This window comes from Anopheles aquasalis, chromosome 3 (genome assembly GCF_943734665.1).
Source record: "Anopheles aquasalis chromosome 3, idAnoAquaMG_Q_19, whole genome shotgun sequence".
NCBI lineage: Eukaryota > Metazoa > Arthropoda > Insecta > Diptera > Culicidae > Anopheles > Anopheles aquasalis.
Genome location: NC_064878.1, coordinates 46,329,064 through 46,349,063, shown reverse-complemented (window position 1 = coordinate 46,349,063; position 20,000 = coordinate 46,329,064). Strand labels below are relative to the sequence as shown.

Genomic DNA, 20,000 nt, shown 5'->3' with positions numbered 1-20,000 from the left:
GCCGACGAAGTGTCGTATCCTCCGGGATGTCGATGCCACCGGGCCCTAGGAGGTGGTGATGCAGCGAGCGAGAGTCCTCGAGTCGCCGTCGCCTCGAGTCCTGCCCGAAACCGAAACCGACCCCCCACAAACCCCAGCAGCGGTAGCGGCAGCGGCAGTCCGGGTTTGCGCGATTGCGTTCCACCCTCGCACACACAGCAGCGGGCGCAAGAGAGGGTGTGTTTCGTTCCCTTTCGCGCGTACTGGGAGTACTGCGAACGGTCCTCGAGGCGTCGTCGGTGCGCGTCTCGTGGCACGACGACGACGACGATGATGATGATGATGATGATGATGCCGATGGCGTGTAGTGTAGTGGTGCCGGACCAGGGAGTGTTTGAATGTTCGAAAAACAACCGCTTTCGAACGTGCTGGCGTGTTTTCGAACTTCCTGGCGGATGTGGATTCACCTCGGGGGGTTCCGTGCCCGTGGTGAGTTTCCTTCTGGCGAACGCGAACGCGAACACACCACACGGAGTCGGCCAGTTAGCCAGCCTACTATCGCTGGCGAGTGTGAAGGAGCGAAAGGCACGGCCCGCGTGTGTTTAAGAGAGATCGAGATGACTATAGAGTCGATGGCGAATGCAAGGACTTCAAAGGGACAGTACGTCGAACGCACGTCCGTATCCTTTGGGCCAAGATTTGTTGCCGTTTCTTCGCCAACGCAGAGAAGTGAAAGGAAATGCTGTTGCTCCCGTTTGCCGCTCTAGATTACAGTGAAAAGAGTGTTTAAATGGTGTTTAACGGAGTTTTTGTGACAGTCGAAGCTTGAAGTGTCTGAACATTCTGCTAATCCAGACAATGTTACCGAGAATGTTATCTCAAATTTATCGAATCAGAGCGTTACTATTAAGTGTCAACTCGAACTCCAATGGTGGTGGTGGTGCTGCTCGATGATGGCATTGGGTTTGTCATCGAAGTGAATCTTATCACACCATTACCACCATTAGCGAGCGAGCTGCGGAAGGAGCGGCTTGGTGGTTTATGGAGTGCCGTCTGTCATCGGTAAACCGGTGAATTCCGGTATCGAATTCCACGCACACCAGGGCACGTACGCACGCAATTTTTCCCCTCAATTGGTGTGCCTGGACGCACAGCAGCGGATTCCGACTGGAAGTCGGTGGTAACGTGAGGATAGAAGGTGTTACCGTGGTATAGTTTGATGCCGTACCATGTCCAAAGTCCTAACGGATTGTCTATAATATGGGAATAAGCTTACTTATCCAATTCTGGAGATATTTGTCAGCAGACATCAATAAAGAATTTTAAGACAATAATAAACATCCTTTTCGAATTTTTCTTGACATCATTTCCTCAAATCCCTGACTGTAGGAGCGGACACATGTCCAATACTGGCTCGAAACAGCACAGAATTGCCTCGCGCTACATACCGTGTGCTGGTTTCTTCGATAAACGAGGACCACGGCCATCGCCACGCGTAGTAATGGAGTGTTTAGAGTGGAGTGGCCAGCGTAGTAACAGCACTCCAGAGCCGCAACATCAGTTGGCATCCCTTGGTCGTTCGGCAGCACTTCGGCTGCTCACACTAACAACCGTTCGGTCTCGCACAACTACAACCATCCGTACAGGCACAAATCCTACTTGGAAAGGTCCTTGAAGGGGAAAAACCTTATTCTACTACATGTAACAGCCACGGACACACACTCCACCGTGTGCGAGCGAACGAGATAACTAGCATCGCGTGCCGTCCGACGGCGGCCACCGGAAACAGTCGGTCATCTCGCTCTCTCATTCTCGCGTATCGTCCTCGAACGAACGGACCGCCAGCATCCTAGCGCGTCCTTCTCGGACACTTTTTTCCACGTGACTGGCATTGGGAGCTGTTCGGCTTGACAGCGCCAGCGAGTGTGAGCGTGAAAAGCAGCTGTCACCGCACAGCGCTTGGGTGAGAACGTTGTTGTCTCACTTCACGCAGTTACATCGCGAGCACCGTAAAGAACGAGAACGCATGCCAGGCCAGTGCGTATGAGCGTGCACGGGAAGGATGCATCCGGCAGACGGACAGACAGACAGACGGCACGCGATCCCACCCCGGGTGGTGTGCCAATGTTACACACTTCCGGAATGTGTGTTTGCGGAATGCGCGCCCGGAAGGTACGCGAGGTTGCGGTGCATGCGTGCGTGCGTGCGAGCATCCGGCGGAAGTGCGTCGGTTGCAAGCTCGTTGCACCCACGGCATGCCACGGATTAGCAGCCGATCAACAACAACGACTACGACTACGCTGATGATGATGATGATGATGCTAATGTAGACGATGGATAAGGGGATCCCTTCAATTCCATATCGAGGGCAGCGACGCTCGAATCAGGGAATGCAAAGCGAAGGTTGGGGAACAGTAAGGTTTAATGCTGGTACAGCCCACCCAACCCACTGATGCAAATCCAATATCCTGATGGAGGCGCATGGTCCGCATCGGAAAGATTGCTTTTTCTGTGGCCCCCTTGCAACGCTAGGGAATGCAGTCTGTATGTTCCCTATCGTGGCCTGTTCCTGGACCGGTTGTTTGATCTTTTGCTTGAGAAGGAAGAGCTGCGAGCAGCTCAAATCCATTTTTAGCAAGATGTTCTTGATTTCAAGTAGATACACTCCACGTGTTTGCTTTTGAAGAGCTTGCGCTGGAGAGATTCTGAGATTCACCAGTCGGCTTGCACTCCAAAACACTTCAAATGGTAGTGAATTCAGATTTTCAGCAACTTAAAGCCGCGATGCACCATTCACCTATCCGTCAATAATCAAAATACACATTCTCTCACAAGCGCGTTCAATGCAGCTGCATTTAACGAAACTACAATGCGCATCCCTTGGGCTGCCACCTAAACTGAAACCATCAGCCACTGAACAATGACCGGACAATCATCCGCTTCCAGCTGCATGGAATACTGACTGGCAATTAATTAATTACTTGTCCACCATTTTCACTACCACCCGGTCTATTCGTGACATCATTCGGGGCGTTTTTGTGCAGCCATTTTTTTTTCCTTGATGCTGCTGCCGCTTCTCTCGTTCAGTGTTCGGTCCACCGCTCAATGTCAGCCAATTGCAACATGCATGCAAAAGGCACCCAATCCATCCTCCCTCCCCCCAAAAAGGCGGGAGGTTACATCGTGCTGGCACATCGAAAGCAATGCTGCTGGATCTGTTACGAAGCCGGGGTGGCAGTGGCGGCCACATCACAATACACCAAAAAGAGGGCCGCTAGGATATCGCGGACAAGGGCGTTCCATTTTGTTCGGGGGGGGGGGGGGGGTAGAACCAACCGGTCCGGTCAGCCATGGACAACGGCAACAGCAGCAGCAGCAGCTAAATTGACCACAGCGCAGACAATGGCCGCTAGTCAGCCAGCGAAGAGCTCGAGTTGTGGGGGGGGCGGTCTTGGTTGGCATTATAATCCCATTACAATTGCATGTTTATGAAACGTTATTACAATTAAATTGTCCCGAATGAACGCACGATGTAACGTAACGGAGAGGGGGGGGGGGGGGGGGAGGAGGAGAGGGCGCCCTGACCGATGCGCGCCCAACTAGCCAACCAACCAGCCAGCTTTCCATCATCTGCAACCGGCAACAGTTATGCTGCCGTGCGACCGAACAAATGCATAAGCACCAGACAACCACCCTCACTCACCATCCCCTCTACTTGAACCACCCCTAGACCCTTTGACATGCAGGACAGTTAAGGAGCGAGAGAGAGAGAGAGAGAGAGAGAGAGAGAGAGAGAGAGAGAAAGAGAGAGTTCCAGTTGTATCTTTTGACCAACAACGGACAAGCGACCCGTTCGATGCGCTCTCTGGTAACTGGATTGTGGAAGGACTCTGGTGGGGGTACGAAGGCTCATCCCCCTTTTCGTCCTCCCCAAATCACCTTACCTGCGTGACGCACACATATATAAAATGGACAAACATGACAATCGCAGTCCCAGCACTACGGGGACACCGCGACCGATTTTGACTCGCTCTCTTCCTCTCTCTCTCTCTCTCTCTCTCTCTCTCTCTCTCTCTCTCTCTCTCTCTCTCTCTCTCTCTCTAAGCCGTGTTCATGACCCAAAGGACGCACGCAGTGAGGTCGTGTCGTAACTAACGGTCAAGTCACTCGCAGGTCACAGAACCAGCGACTGGGACTGCACTCCAGGCACCTCCAGGGATGCACCACCAAGGAGGACAGAGTGTCGTGTTTTTGGAGGATGGAACCTCGGAAGCAAAACATCGTCAACAGCACCAGCAGCAGCAGCAGCACAGACCTGGCGCCATTTGGGGAAAGGAGAAACCGGAGTGATCTGAGCCCGGTGAACGTAAATTTATTTGCACGTTTTGCGCGCGACCCACATCGAAAGAGGAGGAGGAGGAGGAGAAGTTGCTGCTGGTGGCCACCCGTTTTGAGTGAGAACTCACTTAGACCTCTGGTATTCCGAGGGGGGGGGGGGGCAGCTACTGCTTCTGCTACTGGTCCGATGGCAGTGAAAAGGACAAAGCGCGACAGCCTGCGCACACAGCTTAACCATTACACATATCAACATTTAATTTGAACCACCACCCACCATCCCTTTGGCCAACCTCCCGCTGCGGAAAACATGGTCCCCCTGGATGCTAAAGTGTCACAAAAGGCCCGCAAGGCCGTTCGCGCGTGCACACAGGTGTGGCAAGCTGACAGAGATTCCAAGTCCACCCTCGTCCTCGCTCATGTGGGTGTGTGCGTGTCATTCCGGGTGACAAATAATGTTACCTCGGCCTCGAAGGCCTTTTGGGGCCGAAATTGTCCCGAAAATGGGAATCCCAGTAGATGCTAGGGGTGTAAGGAGCACCCCCTAGTAGCACCTCGCCTGTCCCGGTCTCTTACCACCCCCTCCCCAGTGAAGGATGAAGGAAGGGGGTTGAAGGACGAATCTTTCAAAGTGGATGGTAATGATTTTAGTGAAAACTGACTGCATGTCGCTCCGGTTGGTGGGTGCGGGGTGTGATTGAGGAAGGGTTAAAAGTTCCTCGTAACCCCCTTCCCTACCAGTGTCATCCCCTAACCATCAGCTGCTGCTGAAGCCACGGTCGATACGGTTGGCCGTTGTCAGTGAGCCATTTTGGAACCATTTCCTCCCTAGTAAGGGGTTGATGTCAAGGGTGGCTGGGGGGGGGAGGAAATCGTTTCCAAGCATTCGCCATGCTCCACCGGCCATCCGGCTGGCAGTAGTTGTCGTAGAGTCGTCGTTGTTGTTGTTGAACAATTGTCCAATTCCTGGACTGCCTTGGATGGGGCCACAGCAGCAGCAGTAGCAGCAGTAGCAGCGTTTGGAGGACACATTTGAAGCATGTTTAGAGAGGGAAGGAGGGTTGAGGAGTTGGTTAAGTGATTTACATTTGTCACTTGAACGGAGGCCACGCCACCGAGGGTTGCGCGTGCTCTCGGAGGTTGTATGTGTGCCCATTGGACTGTTGTGTCCCGTGACGTCTTTTGCCCCCGCCGGAAACATGCTTTTATGCTTCGTCATGCGTCGAGCGCCAAAGCCAGAGAGCTTGATCACCGAGTTCGGCCTGCTTTGACCTTCCGCGAAACACTCGACACAGCCTTCTGTAATTCCGGGAGAAAGGAAAGCAGAAGATCATCTCATTCGTCCACCAGGACTTGGACGTCACCGCTTAACGCTCCTCTGGTTGGGGTGAAAAGGGTCACTGCGACACTGGACGCCGGGAGTCGGTCGGTCTCTTAGTAGACGCGGTCGCGTTGTCATCCGAGGAGCTTTGGGATTGCGGACGACGTTCGTACGAGGCAAAGCCTACTGTGTGAGAGGATAAGAGCGGGGAAGGACCACCATGGGAATGTCCTACAAACGAGACGAACAGCATCGCTCGCTGGAGGCAGATGAGATTTATTGATCTAATTGTTGGATGAAAACGTAGTCCACCCCCGGGGGGGTTAGGTTGGAATACGCTGGTGGAGCGTGATGCTCCCGGGTCCAATCCAGCGGACCGTTCATGTTAAGGTCAACTTTTCTGTAATTATTTCATCTGGCATGGCCTGGCCATGGCTCGGACTGGCCTGGGCACCGAATGCGAATGCTTTGGCAACCGAACAACCGAAGAGAGTACTGCCTTTCCTGCTGCTGCTGGAACAGTTGTGAGCGACACGATCGTCGAGGCGGAGTGCGGGATTCCGGGAGGATAAATATTTAAACTGTGCCACTCGGTCGGGTGCGAAGTCGGTTGGAGAAGGTGTGCTTGGTGTGGGCCGTTTGGCGTGACTGTCGTTGTAAAGGACGTTTTCGGGGTTTGTTTAATTGATGAGTGAACAGTGTTGCGACTGCTTAATGTTGCAACAAACATACACACAACCATTGCGCACTGGCACAGCGGGAAGGTGGTTGGAGTGGAAGTCGGAGTTTATAATTTAATAAATGAAAGCTTTGGGATTGCCATTTCCAAACGATTAAGGTGAGAAGGTGGAAAGAAATATTGTAAAACCATGCTGGAAAATGGGCGTTGGATTGGAAGCAGATTTTACTCGGGTTTTCAGGTAACTAGCTGTGAAGCAAGTACATTAGATGAAAATGTGTCTATATTAATGCAACTTGATTGAGAAAGCTGTGAAAATTTATTGATGATGATTTATTGTGATTTAATATAGTTTTAATTTTGCTTTTGACACAAGTTATCATCAACCCCGATAGGATAAAAGAATGTTGGGAGAAGCTCTGAAGAAGTTAGATGGTATGCGAATAACAAAAATATATTTTAACTTTAACTTTTATTGGCGATATATTTATTACAAAATAATGCGAAGAAGGAATCCAGCATCTTGAACAGAGAAATGGCAATGCTGGGGAAAGCTACCGGCGGGATAAATGTCTCGGAACCAATTATCACTCTTTCCCTGCTAGTAGAAGCCGTCATGGACGATAAAGCAGAGCATTAAAATTAAAATATGAGCAGAACAATTGAAAAAATGAGTTCTGTGCTGTGTATGCAATTGCAACAGTGATAACAGCCATTCTGCTACCCTGTGCCAAATGAATCCAGAGAAGCATGAATCATGTTTCAAAGCAAAAAGCACGGTTTAATTGTTTTTATCAAACAAATAATCTCGAAAGTAACAAACAGTGTCCTTTAATTTGTTACCTTATTTTTTTAAAGTTATCTCGAGATATTACATCCATTTCATGCGTCCCAAATTCTAACTGCACTGATTTATTATTGAGTTTTATGAAGTAATAACCCGTAATAAATTTGGCTTGAGTTGATTTACTATCTTTTTTTAACATTAAATGCATTGGATGATGTTGCAAAATTGCAGTTACCATACAGTCACCGCAATCATCGTTCTAAACTTACACCGAACATATTACCTTCCCTAGGCAGCATTAAACCAAAAGAAAAAGACCAGCTAGAGACATCAAAACGCCCTCGACACTTGTTTCGTTTACTCCACATTCTCGTGAGTGTTCTTCAGCACAAGATTAGAAACGTTACGTGTGCCACCCACTCTGTGTGTGCGCGCTGAAGAGTCAGGGTCAAAAGCACATCACCGATGGCGATGATAGGAGGTTATAGGGATCATTATTGGTGGAAATTAATTAAGAAAGGTGTCACCGTGAAGAGATCCTGTTTGCGGTTCATCAGCTCTTCTTTCACCCCTCAAGTCCGTCGAAAAAGGACGTCAAAAACGTCAAAAACTGAAGATACACATCATTGCCTTGAGGAAGTAGTGGAAGAGACAGTGAGAGAGAGAGAGAGAGAGAGAGAGAGAGAGAGAGAGAGAGAGAGAGAGTGACCTCTTAAAAGCACCGACCGTCCTAGCACGGATCTAGAACGGCCCGAGTCTGGAGTGTGACACTTTGCTTTGCATCAAAACATGCCGATCGGACCGAACCCAGTGGCCGAGCCTGTGAGCGTTCCAGTTGCGCTCTTAACTCAATCTCGATTTCTTCATCTTTTTTCCACCTACCCCACCCCACCCCACGCCATTCCGGTTCAAGAGTTTCCGCCGTTGTTTTTCCTCATTTGCAGGAAGTTTTCCGTGCGACCAGGCGGATGCGCCCGGTTCTTCCATCCTTCACCTTCACCCCAAAAGTGTGGCGCGCTGCCATGGTCGATAAATGAAACGGAAAAATGGCGGTGCAGTTAGAGTTTATAATAAATCACTTCAATTAATTGACAGCTCTCGTAGTGGCAGCCAACGTCAGAGCGCGTTTTTGTCCTCTTTCACTCCTTTCCCCGCTGCTGCTGCTGCTGGTAGTGATGGGACCAACACGCTAACTACTTCGTCGAGCAGTTTTTGTTCCCATTTGCCATAAGGGCGAAGTGAGTGGCGGGGGTGGCACGCTGCACTATCATGTTGGTTACGTCCATCCAGCCAACGAAAAGGGAGGTGGATGCACCAAAAAGTCCGTGCTCTGTGCGATAAGTTCTCACGACTAGCACACACAGCGATGCAACTTTCCATTGCTGGTGCTGATGCTGCTGGTACTGGGACGGCCTGCTGCATACTCATCTTACCAAAGTGATGGCACTCCGTCCTCCGTTCACCCCTCAGCAATCACGGTAAGTTGAGGGGGTGTGTGGCCGAAGGTTCTTAGTTTCTCACGAAGGATGCGCCCGCACAAGATGCGAGACTGACACTTTGGCGAAACTACTTGGAAGTGTCGGCGCTACTAGGTAGGTTGATCAATTTTTCGGACGAAAACGATAGAAGCCGATAAATTGCCACCGTGTTTCAGCCACCGCCGGCATCCTCTCTGCACTGTCGTACCATCGTGGCTCTTCGTGTGTTCAACAGATTCCTCCTCGCTCTCTCTCTCTCTCTCTCTCTCTCTTTGGTTTCTCTTCGCTTCCATTCCAGTCCTTTCTTTCTCTGCAGATATTCGACCACTCGAAAGCGAGGGTGGTCGAGCTGGTCCAGATTTCCGTTTGCTGATGACCTCCAGGACCTTCTCGTGCCGCGTCCACACAGCGTAGGACTGTGGCTGGTTAGACAAGAAGCGCTCGACGCTCGGTCAACCGTGGGACCATCACAATGGATGATTCTACGAGGAAGCTGACAAGGATGGTGATCATCACCAACGGCACCATCATCATCATCAGCATCATCGTCATTGACCTCATCCAGTCCCGCTACCAAGCTGGTGGACATTTCTTAGGTAACACCTTGTCTTAGGTAGAAGGGAAGTGAGGTTCCGAGGGCTCAGGGAACAGGGGGGGTTGCATCGTGCCTCAAGAGCATATCTTTTCGAGCACTTGCCGTCCCTCCCTCCCTCCGTTTTTCACTCTCCGCCTCGTGTGAGGTGATAAAAAGCAAAGGATCACACCCAAACACCCACACATACTCATGCCTTGGTACAATGCACAAGCGCACAACGAGAGAGAGAGAGGGAGAGAGAAGAATGGGAAAACAAAAAAAAAGAAGGAAGCGACAGCAATCGGGGGCCGGAAAACCCCTGAAAGACACTTGAGCATGTTCGGTGCCGTTCTTGAGTGAACGAAGATGCCACCACCATCCCCTTTTCGGCCACCCCTTGTCACTCTCTTCCCTTTGGACCTTCCGCTGTTCATCACTCGCATCAAGGATGTCAACCTTCCGTGCTCGGTTGTGTGTGAACCCTTGACGCGCAGCTGGCTCGAGGGGCGGGGGGGGGGAGGGCTGGTGTACCGGAAATGGCACCAGTGAGCGAATATTTTATTGCACCCTCATAATGGTTCGATTTCGAATAATAAAACCGTGATAAGATGGTGTCCGGGAACAATATTTTCAAGCACTTACAGACCGGCCCTCCCTGCCATGCCTGCCTTCCTACTTGTCGGCATCATCTTACGCTCATTTCTTATTACTCTTCCTGCCCCAGGTTCCAGCGACCAGGATGTACGTACCTGCAATGAGAAGTAAAAAAAAAAAGGAAGAAAGAAGAATGATGAGTGAGTTGAAGAGAGGCTAGGGTGGTGCTAGACCGTGTGAGACCGTGCTTCCAGGATTTAGGTCCCAGCCACACGCCCATCACGGTTTGTATAAATTAAAATGGATGAAAAATGCTCCTTTGAGGGCTTACGAAACCCTTCGGGGTTGTTGTTTTTGCTTAGCATAATGCAGCGATTCGCGGATGATGATAACTTATGCATGCATGTGAGTGTGTTTAGCATGAGACTCGCACTACTCTCCGTTTTCCAGCCACCATTACGCAACGGTTTGGAATGTGAATAAATAGGAAAAAATAGCGGATTGCATTTGTCCTGTCTTTGCATAACCATTTGATGTTTTCGTGCCTTAACCACATAAACATTGCGAGTGTGGAAGCAAAGCAAACACAATTCTGATTGAATCGAATATTTTATGTAATAGGATAGCATTGGCAGCATACGCATGATCACTTTGTAACCTATTTAATCATCAACACAGAGCACAAACACTTTTTTGAATTGACATGACCGCGGAAACATCATGAGAAGGCAATTTCAGGCGCATCAAAAATAGACAATCGAACCATAAAATAGCAAACGCTGTCATACGCAAGCGAATAATGCTGCTGCTCGATCTGATATGCTTCTATCGATGATGCTGCTATCGGTTCATGCAATCAGTGCTGCTGCTGCTGCACAGGACAGCTTAAAAGACACCTCCAGTTGCGATCGCAATACGCGCGATGCGACATATGCATACGAAGTCCGCGATGGTTCCCCGAAGCAGCCACATCTCGCTTATCGTGCTAGCTGGCTTGTTCGTTCGCTCGCTCGCTGCATCCGAAATGTATCTAATCGATTTTTCATGTCTGCCCCTTGGGTTCGAGTCTGCTGTCTGAGAAAACATCATCATCTTTCATCCATCAATTAAGCCCCGACCGCCGCCACCACCGCGTACCATTAGTGATGCGGAGAAAACACAAAATTCAAATCCGTTTTTCGGAAAGCTCTCGGTGCTGGAAATGATGTTCTGCGGGTGGAGGAACCATCGTTCTGCATGAATTCGCGGTGGCTTTGATGGTGAAGTCGGTTCTCTCTCTCTCTCTCTCGCTGGGTTAAGAGACATCGTTCTCGAATAAACAAACAGGGCCCGGAGTCGGGAGTTTTGATTTAAAAAAAAAGGTTCGCTTCAATGCATTTCATGCTGGTGCGATTGGCATCGAGGCACTGCTCGTGAGTTCAGATTTCAATTTTTACACGATTACGAACCCGAACGTCCTCCATTTTGTTAATCAAAACTGGTTCGCGCAGCGTCTATCGGTTATGCTTGATGGCGTGCTTCAGCTCCAGCAGCATAGCACAAGTACTGGTACGAACGACATGTGGGACCACGGCACTAGGATGAGTCCTCGAGTGGAGCATGTTCTGGTCGAAGAAGACGATCGACGACGGTTTAGCGTACACATATGCTTCGGCAAAAGGCTTCATTTCCATTGCACGTTGGTCTGTTGGAGAAGGTGGAGTAGGTTTTGCGTCGAATTCTGTTATTTATTTGAGCCCCTTCTCTCCCCCAAACCCACGCTACCACTTGGAAAGCGCGGCAAGGCAAGTTGTGCAAAAATGTGAGAAAAATGATTTATTATGCTGGTGAACTACTTCCCCCCCCCCCCAAAAAAAACATGTTCGCGAACGACAACACAAAACACCACCCCAGCGAGGTTTGAGGGTGGGGATTTGTACATCGAAAACCCCGTCGCGACTCTCACGAAGCGTGCAGCGCTGTGCTGTGCTGGAACCAGCATGGATAAAGATAAGCATGGATCAGCAACAAATAAATAAAAAATAAATAAAATCAACTTCCTATTGACTTCGAGGACATTTCCGATTTGCTACTACAAACCTCCCCCCCATCACTGCATATGTGTATGGCATGCCAGAGCGGGTGGTAAAGCAATGATATCGAACGCGCCACCGAGTTGCCTTGCGCTCGTACACAGAGGAGAGAGCATCGCCAAAAATCTAATAGCCGAGCAGGACGGGCGCTTACTATCTGGTCCCGTCCAACTTGGCATGGCGTTGTGGAGTTTAGCATAATTTTGCCGTTTGTCATCATGTCAACGCTGTCATCTGTCATTAGAGGACAGATAGGGGCCAGTGTGGAGCGAGGGTGATGGAATCCGTGCCAGTGTGTCGAGTCGAGTCGAGGCAGGAACTCGAAAACATCTTCATTGCCATCCGGCCATCCGCCAGTTTTATCGGTGGCCAGGGGAGGGTGCGAGTGGCTCGGTAAAAAGATTTAATTTTTTTTCTGTCTACCAGCTCTGGAAGCGACCGTCAAGTGTATTTGTCTTGTTTGTCAAAGGTCCACGTGTTGAGGAATCGTCCAAAGTACGAAATGGAATGTCAGGTTAAAAAATATCGCTCGAGACATTTAAGGCCAATCATTTGTGTTCCGTGTTACAGCTAAATCAACCAACTCCGTTTGAAAACTAAGGAATTTAAGTACTTGATAAAACAAAAATATCATAATTTAACTCTTAATAGAACGTACTCACACAGAATAACCCAGAAATTGAAATTTCTCAAAAATCAGATCTGCTTTTGCTAGGTTAAATATAAATAAAAAATCCTCATTAGTTTCTGTGGTGTTTGCATCCATCTATTAATAATTCAAAGGAAAAATAACAATCGAGTCTATTAAACTATTCAGTAATCAAGGAAACTATCAAATTGTGTTTTTAGATTTCACTATCAAATTACCACGAATTTCCAACTCGTTTGACCACGATTTTAGTGTGACAAACTCTCAATCAATAGCGCGATGGTCAACTCTCTAAAGAATTATGTTCTTTTATTGTTAGGCAGCGCTTGCAGCATTGTCACAGACCTTCTCTATTACACATCGATTTCATGAAAATGTATTTTCATTTTCTTCAAGCATTACATAACTTCCTGGAGTTATTTTGATCGAAATTATTCTATTTCCATCATTTGAAACGCTGTTCTTTAAATGGATATTGTATCATCTTACAGCACCTCATACTACCATAACTGTTTACTTAAGCAGTTTAACTCGAAATCGAATTCGAAGCTTTTAGCCGCTTTATTGTCATTATTGCTTCCCCAGGATGATCCAGGAGGATGTCCACTTTATGAAACTATGCTCTCATAAAATGGATTTATCAACCTTTCGCCGAAATTAAAATGATTATCTTACGCTTTTCGCACAAAAAGGACAATGGCGAACAGGGAACTCACCAGGAATGGAACAAAAAAGAATGAAAAAAAAAACAATCTGTCGGCCGCTTTGTATGTCCGCATCCTGCCCGTCACGCTCGGATGGGTTAATCAATATCCAATCGGCTTTCCGGAAGTGGTTCCACTTCCATTCAATTACTTATCATCTCAATGCATTTTACTCCACTTTTCTCCCCCACCACCGTGGGCAACGTGGACCGTTCCGTGTTGGTTGATCGGGCTTCGTCCATCCAATTCCAGCATAATTCGCTGAGAAGCGGCCATTCTTCTAAACTTTTCATCCGCAAACGGCAGGAGCCCCTAGCTAGCCAGCCATCCAGCCAGTCATCCGCGTTTTTCCTCTCTCTCTCTCCGCTCAGGTATCGAGTAATGTCCGCGCTTCTTCTCCTTGCACCCTGTCTCTCCATTCTGCGCCACCACGACCGGTGTTCCGGTTTCACGTGTCTGAAGCGAGCGCGAGTCCATCTACATTATTATCTCACCGGTCACCGTCCATCATCATCATCATCATCATCATCATCGTTCTGGTGCTTCTCGTCGCTACATGCAGCTTCAAACACAATAGCGAGATCGTTCGCCAGACAATTGAGTGCATTTTTCGGTGTGCAACGTCTCGTGTGGTCGCCGTTGGTCCGGTCAGGACCATCCTGGTCATCATCCTGGCATGCAAACCCTCTCCAAACCACCAACTCGTGCAAAGAGTTGATCTGTTCTTTTTTTTCACTCACTTTTTCGCTCTCTAGACCACAAAAAAAACCCTCGCGACGGAGGACAGAGGACTTCAACGAGCTCGAAGACACGAAGCCTGGTCGGTCGGTCGGTCGCTGCGGTTCCGGTGGCTACATTATCGGATCACTTCGGTCCACCGGCCTGCCAACCAGCCAGTGTCTTCGTTGGGTTTTTTAATTTAATATTTTCTGCGGTTGAATGAACAAATTGTATTTGTGGGTAAACTTCCTGGCCTTCATGTCCCCATGTCCGCACTGTTCCTGTTGTCACTCGCCTGTCAGGCGACTTCCACTTTAGTTCGTCAATCTACTTTATTTTTTTTTAGCTTTCCGTTCGCGTTCGTGTTCGAGTTTTTTGTTTTGCCTTGTATCGCACCGCATGCCGTACCATTATCTCATATTCAACCGCGTTTTTTTTTCTTCTTTTTGCCTCGCTGCCATCGCTTCCATTTCCGGTTCGATCATTTTTGGGCTCGCTTCCGGTTACCGAATGGTGGTCCTCGGTGTACCGCAACATTCTCGGCCAGTTACAGCGGCCAGAGCCAGAGACCAGGAGGAGTAGCATATTGTGGGAAAGAGTTTCATTTTTCTGGACTCTTTTCTATCGCTCACCATCACTCTCTTGCCTCCAGCTCGCCGTGGCGCAGTCCTTTTGCATCTCGGGCATCTACGCCACGAGGACGTAGCAGGACCGATCGCGAAGCCTAAGGGAATGCGGTGCGGTGAAACTTTTTGAAGTTGACCAGTCGTGGCTGACGGAAAACCGCGGCCCGGATCACTTTCATCCCGGGACTGACGCCAAGCCGCTTCAAGTCAAGTAAAGGCCAGTAAGTCTCGCCTGTCCTGTCATGGTTTTTTTCTGTTTCGAGAATTCTTTTGTTTCCTTTTATTTTTGGCCGAATACAGACGAATGACATGTAAGGTGGAAGCCATTTTTTCATCATTTTCCTCTCCTGCAAAACACATTTTTGATGCCATTCGCAGTGTCATTCTTTGCGGAGAAAAGCATAGTTTTTTTCGATTTTTTTTTCAATATTGGTGCTGCTCCATTTTAGCGAAACAAGTTTTGAGTAATTTCATTGATTGCCGATTGCCAAAAAAATGGACGACAGGCGAGAGAGAGAGATGCTCATGTTGCTCAGTCAAGCAGCGATTGCATTACCAACAGCATTGGCTCACCGCCGCCATCAGGATGGCATGTCAATCGATGACAGTTAGTAGCGACACGGACGTGCGGCGCATCTCTCTCTCTCTCTCTCTCTCTCTCTCTCTCTCTCACTCTCTCTCTCTCGCTCTTTGGCTGGATCGATGTTTGCCTCGATCCTCGTGTGAAAGTGTCGTAAACTTGGTGCCGCTTCTCCGCTTGGATGCGCCTCTAAGTCACTGTCAACCATTATAGCCAGCCAGCCAGCCAGCAAACTTTCGTCACAGGAGAATGGGGGGTGGCCACCAAAAATGGGCCAAAAAGTGCATCGCAACCATAATACTGATGGCGCCAACCAGCCGAAAATCGGATGTGTATGTGCAACTACATGTGGCGTCATGTGAATCAATTGATACGAAAGCAAAATAAATTGTCACTCGATGCAATTTCCGGAAAAGCGGCTCCATGGCCACGTCGCTCCGCGTGCGTGCGTGTCTGTGTGCAGCAGAGAGCGAAAGATAGAGCGAAAAATGGGTTGAAATCGAATCACTGAGGCACTGAGCAAGGGTACGGAGTCGATGGCTTGAGAAAGTTTCCTTAAAAATAACGCCAGACTGGCCGCGGTGGCGCAAGACTTTCGACGAATGCGTCTATGGCACCTTCCGTGGCGCCTCCAACGAAGATGCCACCGCGCGAGAGAGAGAGAAAAAGAGAGAAGTATAGTGGAAAAAAAGCATCTAAAAGTGCAGTAGAGGGTGGAAGGGGCTGGAATAACTTAAAATCTTCACATTTTATGGAAGTGTTTGTAGCGGTTTCGTGACTCAGAACCACCACACTGCACCTCCCGGTCTGCTTTTCCCTGCTTTGGCCTTGCACCAATCTCTGCAACTCTTTTCCAGGATAGTGCAAGGTGCATCTTATCTCGTTCGCGTGTTACGCGCAGCCCACGGTGAGCGTAAAACGTCGGAAGATTCTTGAAATTTATCTTCGCCGCCGGTTGGCAGGGAAACGGGGGAACGAAACCACTCGTCAGCAGTAGCAGCATCAACGCCAATGCTTTATGTGGCCACGTGAGAATCCTTCTTGTGCTTGATCGCGGTACACCACACTGGAACGGGTGCGTTCGACGACGACGACTCGATGGATTGAGGTAGGAGAGAAAATAGTTTCTTCATTTCCGCCTCGACGGGCAGACCTCACGCGGTGGGTGTTTTACATCACGAAACGGTCGGTGGCATTCCGATAAGACTACCCGCGAAACCGGGACTGACATCAAATCATCGGCAGCAACATCACCATCATCATCATCATCGATGTCTTCGTGGACGTCGTGGATGAAAGATGAACAGAGCGAATAGCTCAACAACACCTTTCGGCGGGGACCATCACGGAAGCTTCGCAATCAACTCGCGAGCTCATCTCACGAAAAACCAACGATTCCCACGATTCACCGAGTTATTGAGTAAATATTTCAAATTTATTTACTCACCTTCATCGCACCGGTGCGCTGTCACTTCACGGAAGACTTCGATCTTCTTTCATGTCAGCACAAGATGAAGAGAGACAGAGACACCTTAGGATAAAGAACCTTGGCGCTCCCTGGCCCCCAATTCCCCTGATGACACCTGCTTCTTGGCAACTACTTCTTAATATTCTGCGTATTTGTCGCGGTTGCGCCCTAAAGGTGTCAAGTGTTGTTTTCGCGAAGCAATCGAGAAATACCGGAGGTGCTTTGAAACTATTACTACACGCGTCCCGCGGGCAATCGCACCTCAATAATGTCCTCTTCACGTGTTTGTACTTGCGAGGAAAGTTTTCCCGGGAAAGAACTTCGGCGAAGAACAAGTTCACTAGAGAACAAGAGGTGGTCTCCCTGAGGCACCTCAAGGGGATCACGCGGAGCGAACATTGCGACGAACCGATAAAACGGTCCATCCTCGCTTCGTCACTTTCTCGTTGACAGGTGACGCCACCATTTTGTTGACTTATCCCTCTCATCCCCCGATGCAGCGACAGTTTGCTTTCTTCCGCGGACCCTCCGGACGCTGGAGGGAGGGATTTCTCATTTTCCAATGAGCTCCATTCCACCCGAAACCGGACCGAACCCGCCGTTTTCCACCTGAATGACAATTTACTCTGTTTTCTCCTCCGCTTTCCCCAGCGGGTGCGTTGTGAGAGAATGTTGGGGAACATTAAAAAATTTCAATTAAATTAAATGATTCGTTTTATGAGCCTTCAGGTGCGTGCGGAATCGGTCGTAAAACCGGGAAGTTACCATCATCTTTCGACACGCTTCGTGCCGAGTCCTGCGAGCGGAGAACGGAAGAAAGAAAACGCGTGCTTTGGGGGTGAGAGAAGAGGTTACTGTTAACCCTTTTGTGAGCCACTCCGAGTGGCCACCGGGGGGTTGGAAGTGGGAAAAATATATTAGATTTCGCGCGCGCATTAACCGCGCTCGCTGCACTGCGCTTAGTGGCTACTTTAGGGATAGTCCAAGTCAAGGAAAATTAGGGGTGCCGAAGGGGTGAAGAAATACCCCAAAGAGCTCTTTCCAGCAAAAAAAAAAGGGTGAATTGGTTCACGGTTTCGTGGATCGTTTATATTTACTACTGCCAGCCGGACCAGCAGCAGCAGCGCACCCAAGACGCCAAGCCAAGAAGCCATGATTGCGTGTACTTGCCTAACGCCCCTCTCTTGGGCTGCGAAAGTGTGATGAAGTAAAGTATTCGAGGAAAATAAAAAGGAAAGTCACCCCGAGACAGAAGCAAACAACAGCAGAAAAAGGGAAATGGGCAAATTCTTTCTTTCGCCATCTCCGAAGGGCCGAGCGATAAAATCTTTGTCCGTTAATTTCTAAAAACCGGTCTTTCAAAGATGGTCAGCGAGGCGAGGCGAGTGGCTTACAAAAAGTGTGTGGCTGTCGAGAGTTTAATGATGGTTTAGTGAGAATTGAGGCCCCGTCCCCTCCCCCAAAGAAGTGGCTATTAAGATCCGGGACATCGGCTGAAGAGGCCAAGCGGGAAGAGTTACAAAACAAACATTCAATGCGGCGCCACGGGATGGAATGGACGAAGTGATGTTTTCGCGATGTTCCTTGGTACAACCACCGATGGTGAACGTGCGTTTGGGTTTTTGGGAAAGTTTTTAACTAAATCCACCATTATGGTATTGCTCTGCACAGGGGAGGAATGTTTCGAAATGGTTTTTGATGGTGCGGTTTGGTGATTTGAGTGACGCGGGTTACCCGGAGTGGCAATTAGAGGGCCAGCAAGGGTTCCTAAGGTAAAAGTGTTGATAGTGTCCACCTGGGTTCGTAACAGTGCTTTGAATGGTAGTTTCAGTTGATTAATTAATTAATTGCAATGATGATGGACTTAGGTTGATATTAAAATTGGTTGTATTGGTTTTGAATTGAAGTATTTTTTGATAAACTTTGCACAATCTCGATGCGCTTTGAATAAGCTTTTCTAAAAATTCCAATATTCTCCAATTCCTTCCTCCTAACACTGGAATTCATCAATTTATTAATGTTATTTAGATCTATCGATTAATTCCAGCAAATGGAAATGAACCACATACGAAGATAGTTTATTAAAGATCTAATCGCGCATCAAGAGCCTGTTGTGATTTCAAATTATTGACTCTTTTCTTTGTTAATAAACGTAAGCTGATCCAGGGATAAGTTCAAATCAACAGAAAAAATGATAGAAAGTGATAGAATAAAGTTACACTGCGCAGTAAAATTTGAGAATAACACACTGTTTTTAAATTCACCCCAGCAAACACTTTCTAATGTAACTCAAATAGTTGTATTATGAAACAGCACTCTTTTCAAACATCGATTTGAATTTTTGCAAAGCATTGAACAATTGATTCAATTTATAAAGTTATTGAAGCTGTGTTCGTATATTTGTAATTGGATTTTTATGCTTTCCACTCGTAGTGATTGGGAATGTTGAAGCATTGGGAAATAGTTCAACTGTTTATGTATTTAGCTCACAATGTTCTCAAAATTGCTTTTGGTAGTGCCTCTCTTTCCACGAACAATTAAACAATTCAGCTATCTTGCAATGTGATAAATCAGATTGAAAATAATCCAAACAAGCATCCTGATATAAGAACCAAAGATACGCTCACATAGCGAACGAATCGAACAAATGATCCAGACAACACTTCTTGTATTCTCAAGATTGTTTTTCGGATTGTCAAGCTCTTGCAGATGTCTTACAGAACAAGACTTCTCCTCGCTCATCGTTCAATATTTCAAACCCAAAGTTTGATGAAACTAGTTGAGCACGCTACCGCTCCCAACGCTCCAGAGCAAGAAACAAACACGAAGCTAGACACAAGAAAACCCCACATCCGTGTCTTGGTCCCCTTTTTATGTGAACTCCACGAAACGAAACGGTAGCAAAAGCGGGGGGGGGGGGGGGCACAGACAAAGGGAAATTGCGGGTGCGCTAGCTGCCACGCTCATCGTATCGGTGTAAATTTTTAAACGATCGCGATGAATAAAGAATGCACTCGTCGACCGGGCGCTTACAAGATTTTCAATTACAGAGAAACACTCTCCTGGTAATTGACGGAATTTAAGGTGCACACAACAGTAAAATGTCCAGCCCACCAAGTGCCAGCAACCTGAAGACCCCCGGCCAACGCCACGAAATAGGAAACAAAAGAACCCGAACTGCGTTTTATGCTTTCCCGCGTTCACCATCACGCCCGCTTTTCTTTTGATTTTTTGTTTTTACACAAACTCTTTTTTTCCATCCCCATGTTACTCCACCTCCTCCTCCGGTGAGTGAATGTCCTTGTCACCTCGTGAGAACTGCTCACTCTGCTGGTGTTTGTCGCACGGACGATCGACGTTGGTGGTTATTTGCCGATGAAATTTGCAAACCCCTTTTTCCAACCCACACACATTGAAGGAAACATGGCGAGCGA

The 20,000-nt window shown here is 48.3% G+C and overlaps 1 protein-coding gene across 7 annotated transcripts in view; it reads right to left on the bottom strand.

The window, feature by feature from the left end:
- The window catches only part of LOC126578930 (RNA-binding protein Musashi homolog Rbp6), a 568,145-nt gene that overhangs the window by 283,521 nt on the left and 264,624 nt on the right, over positions 1 to 20,000 (bottom strand). The gene's annotated exons all lie outside the window — the stretch shown is intronic.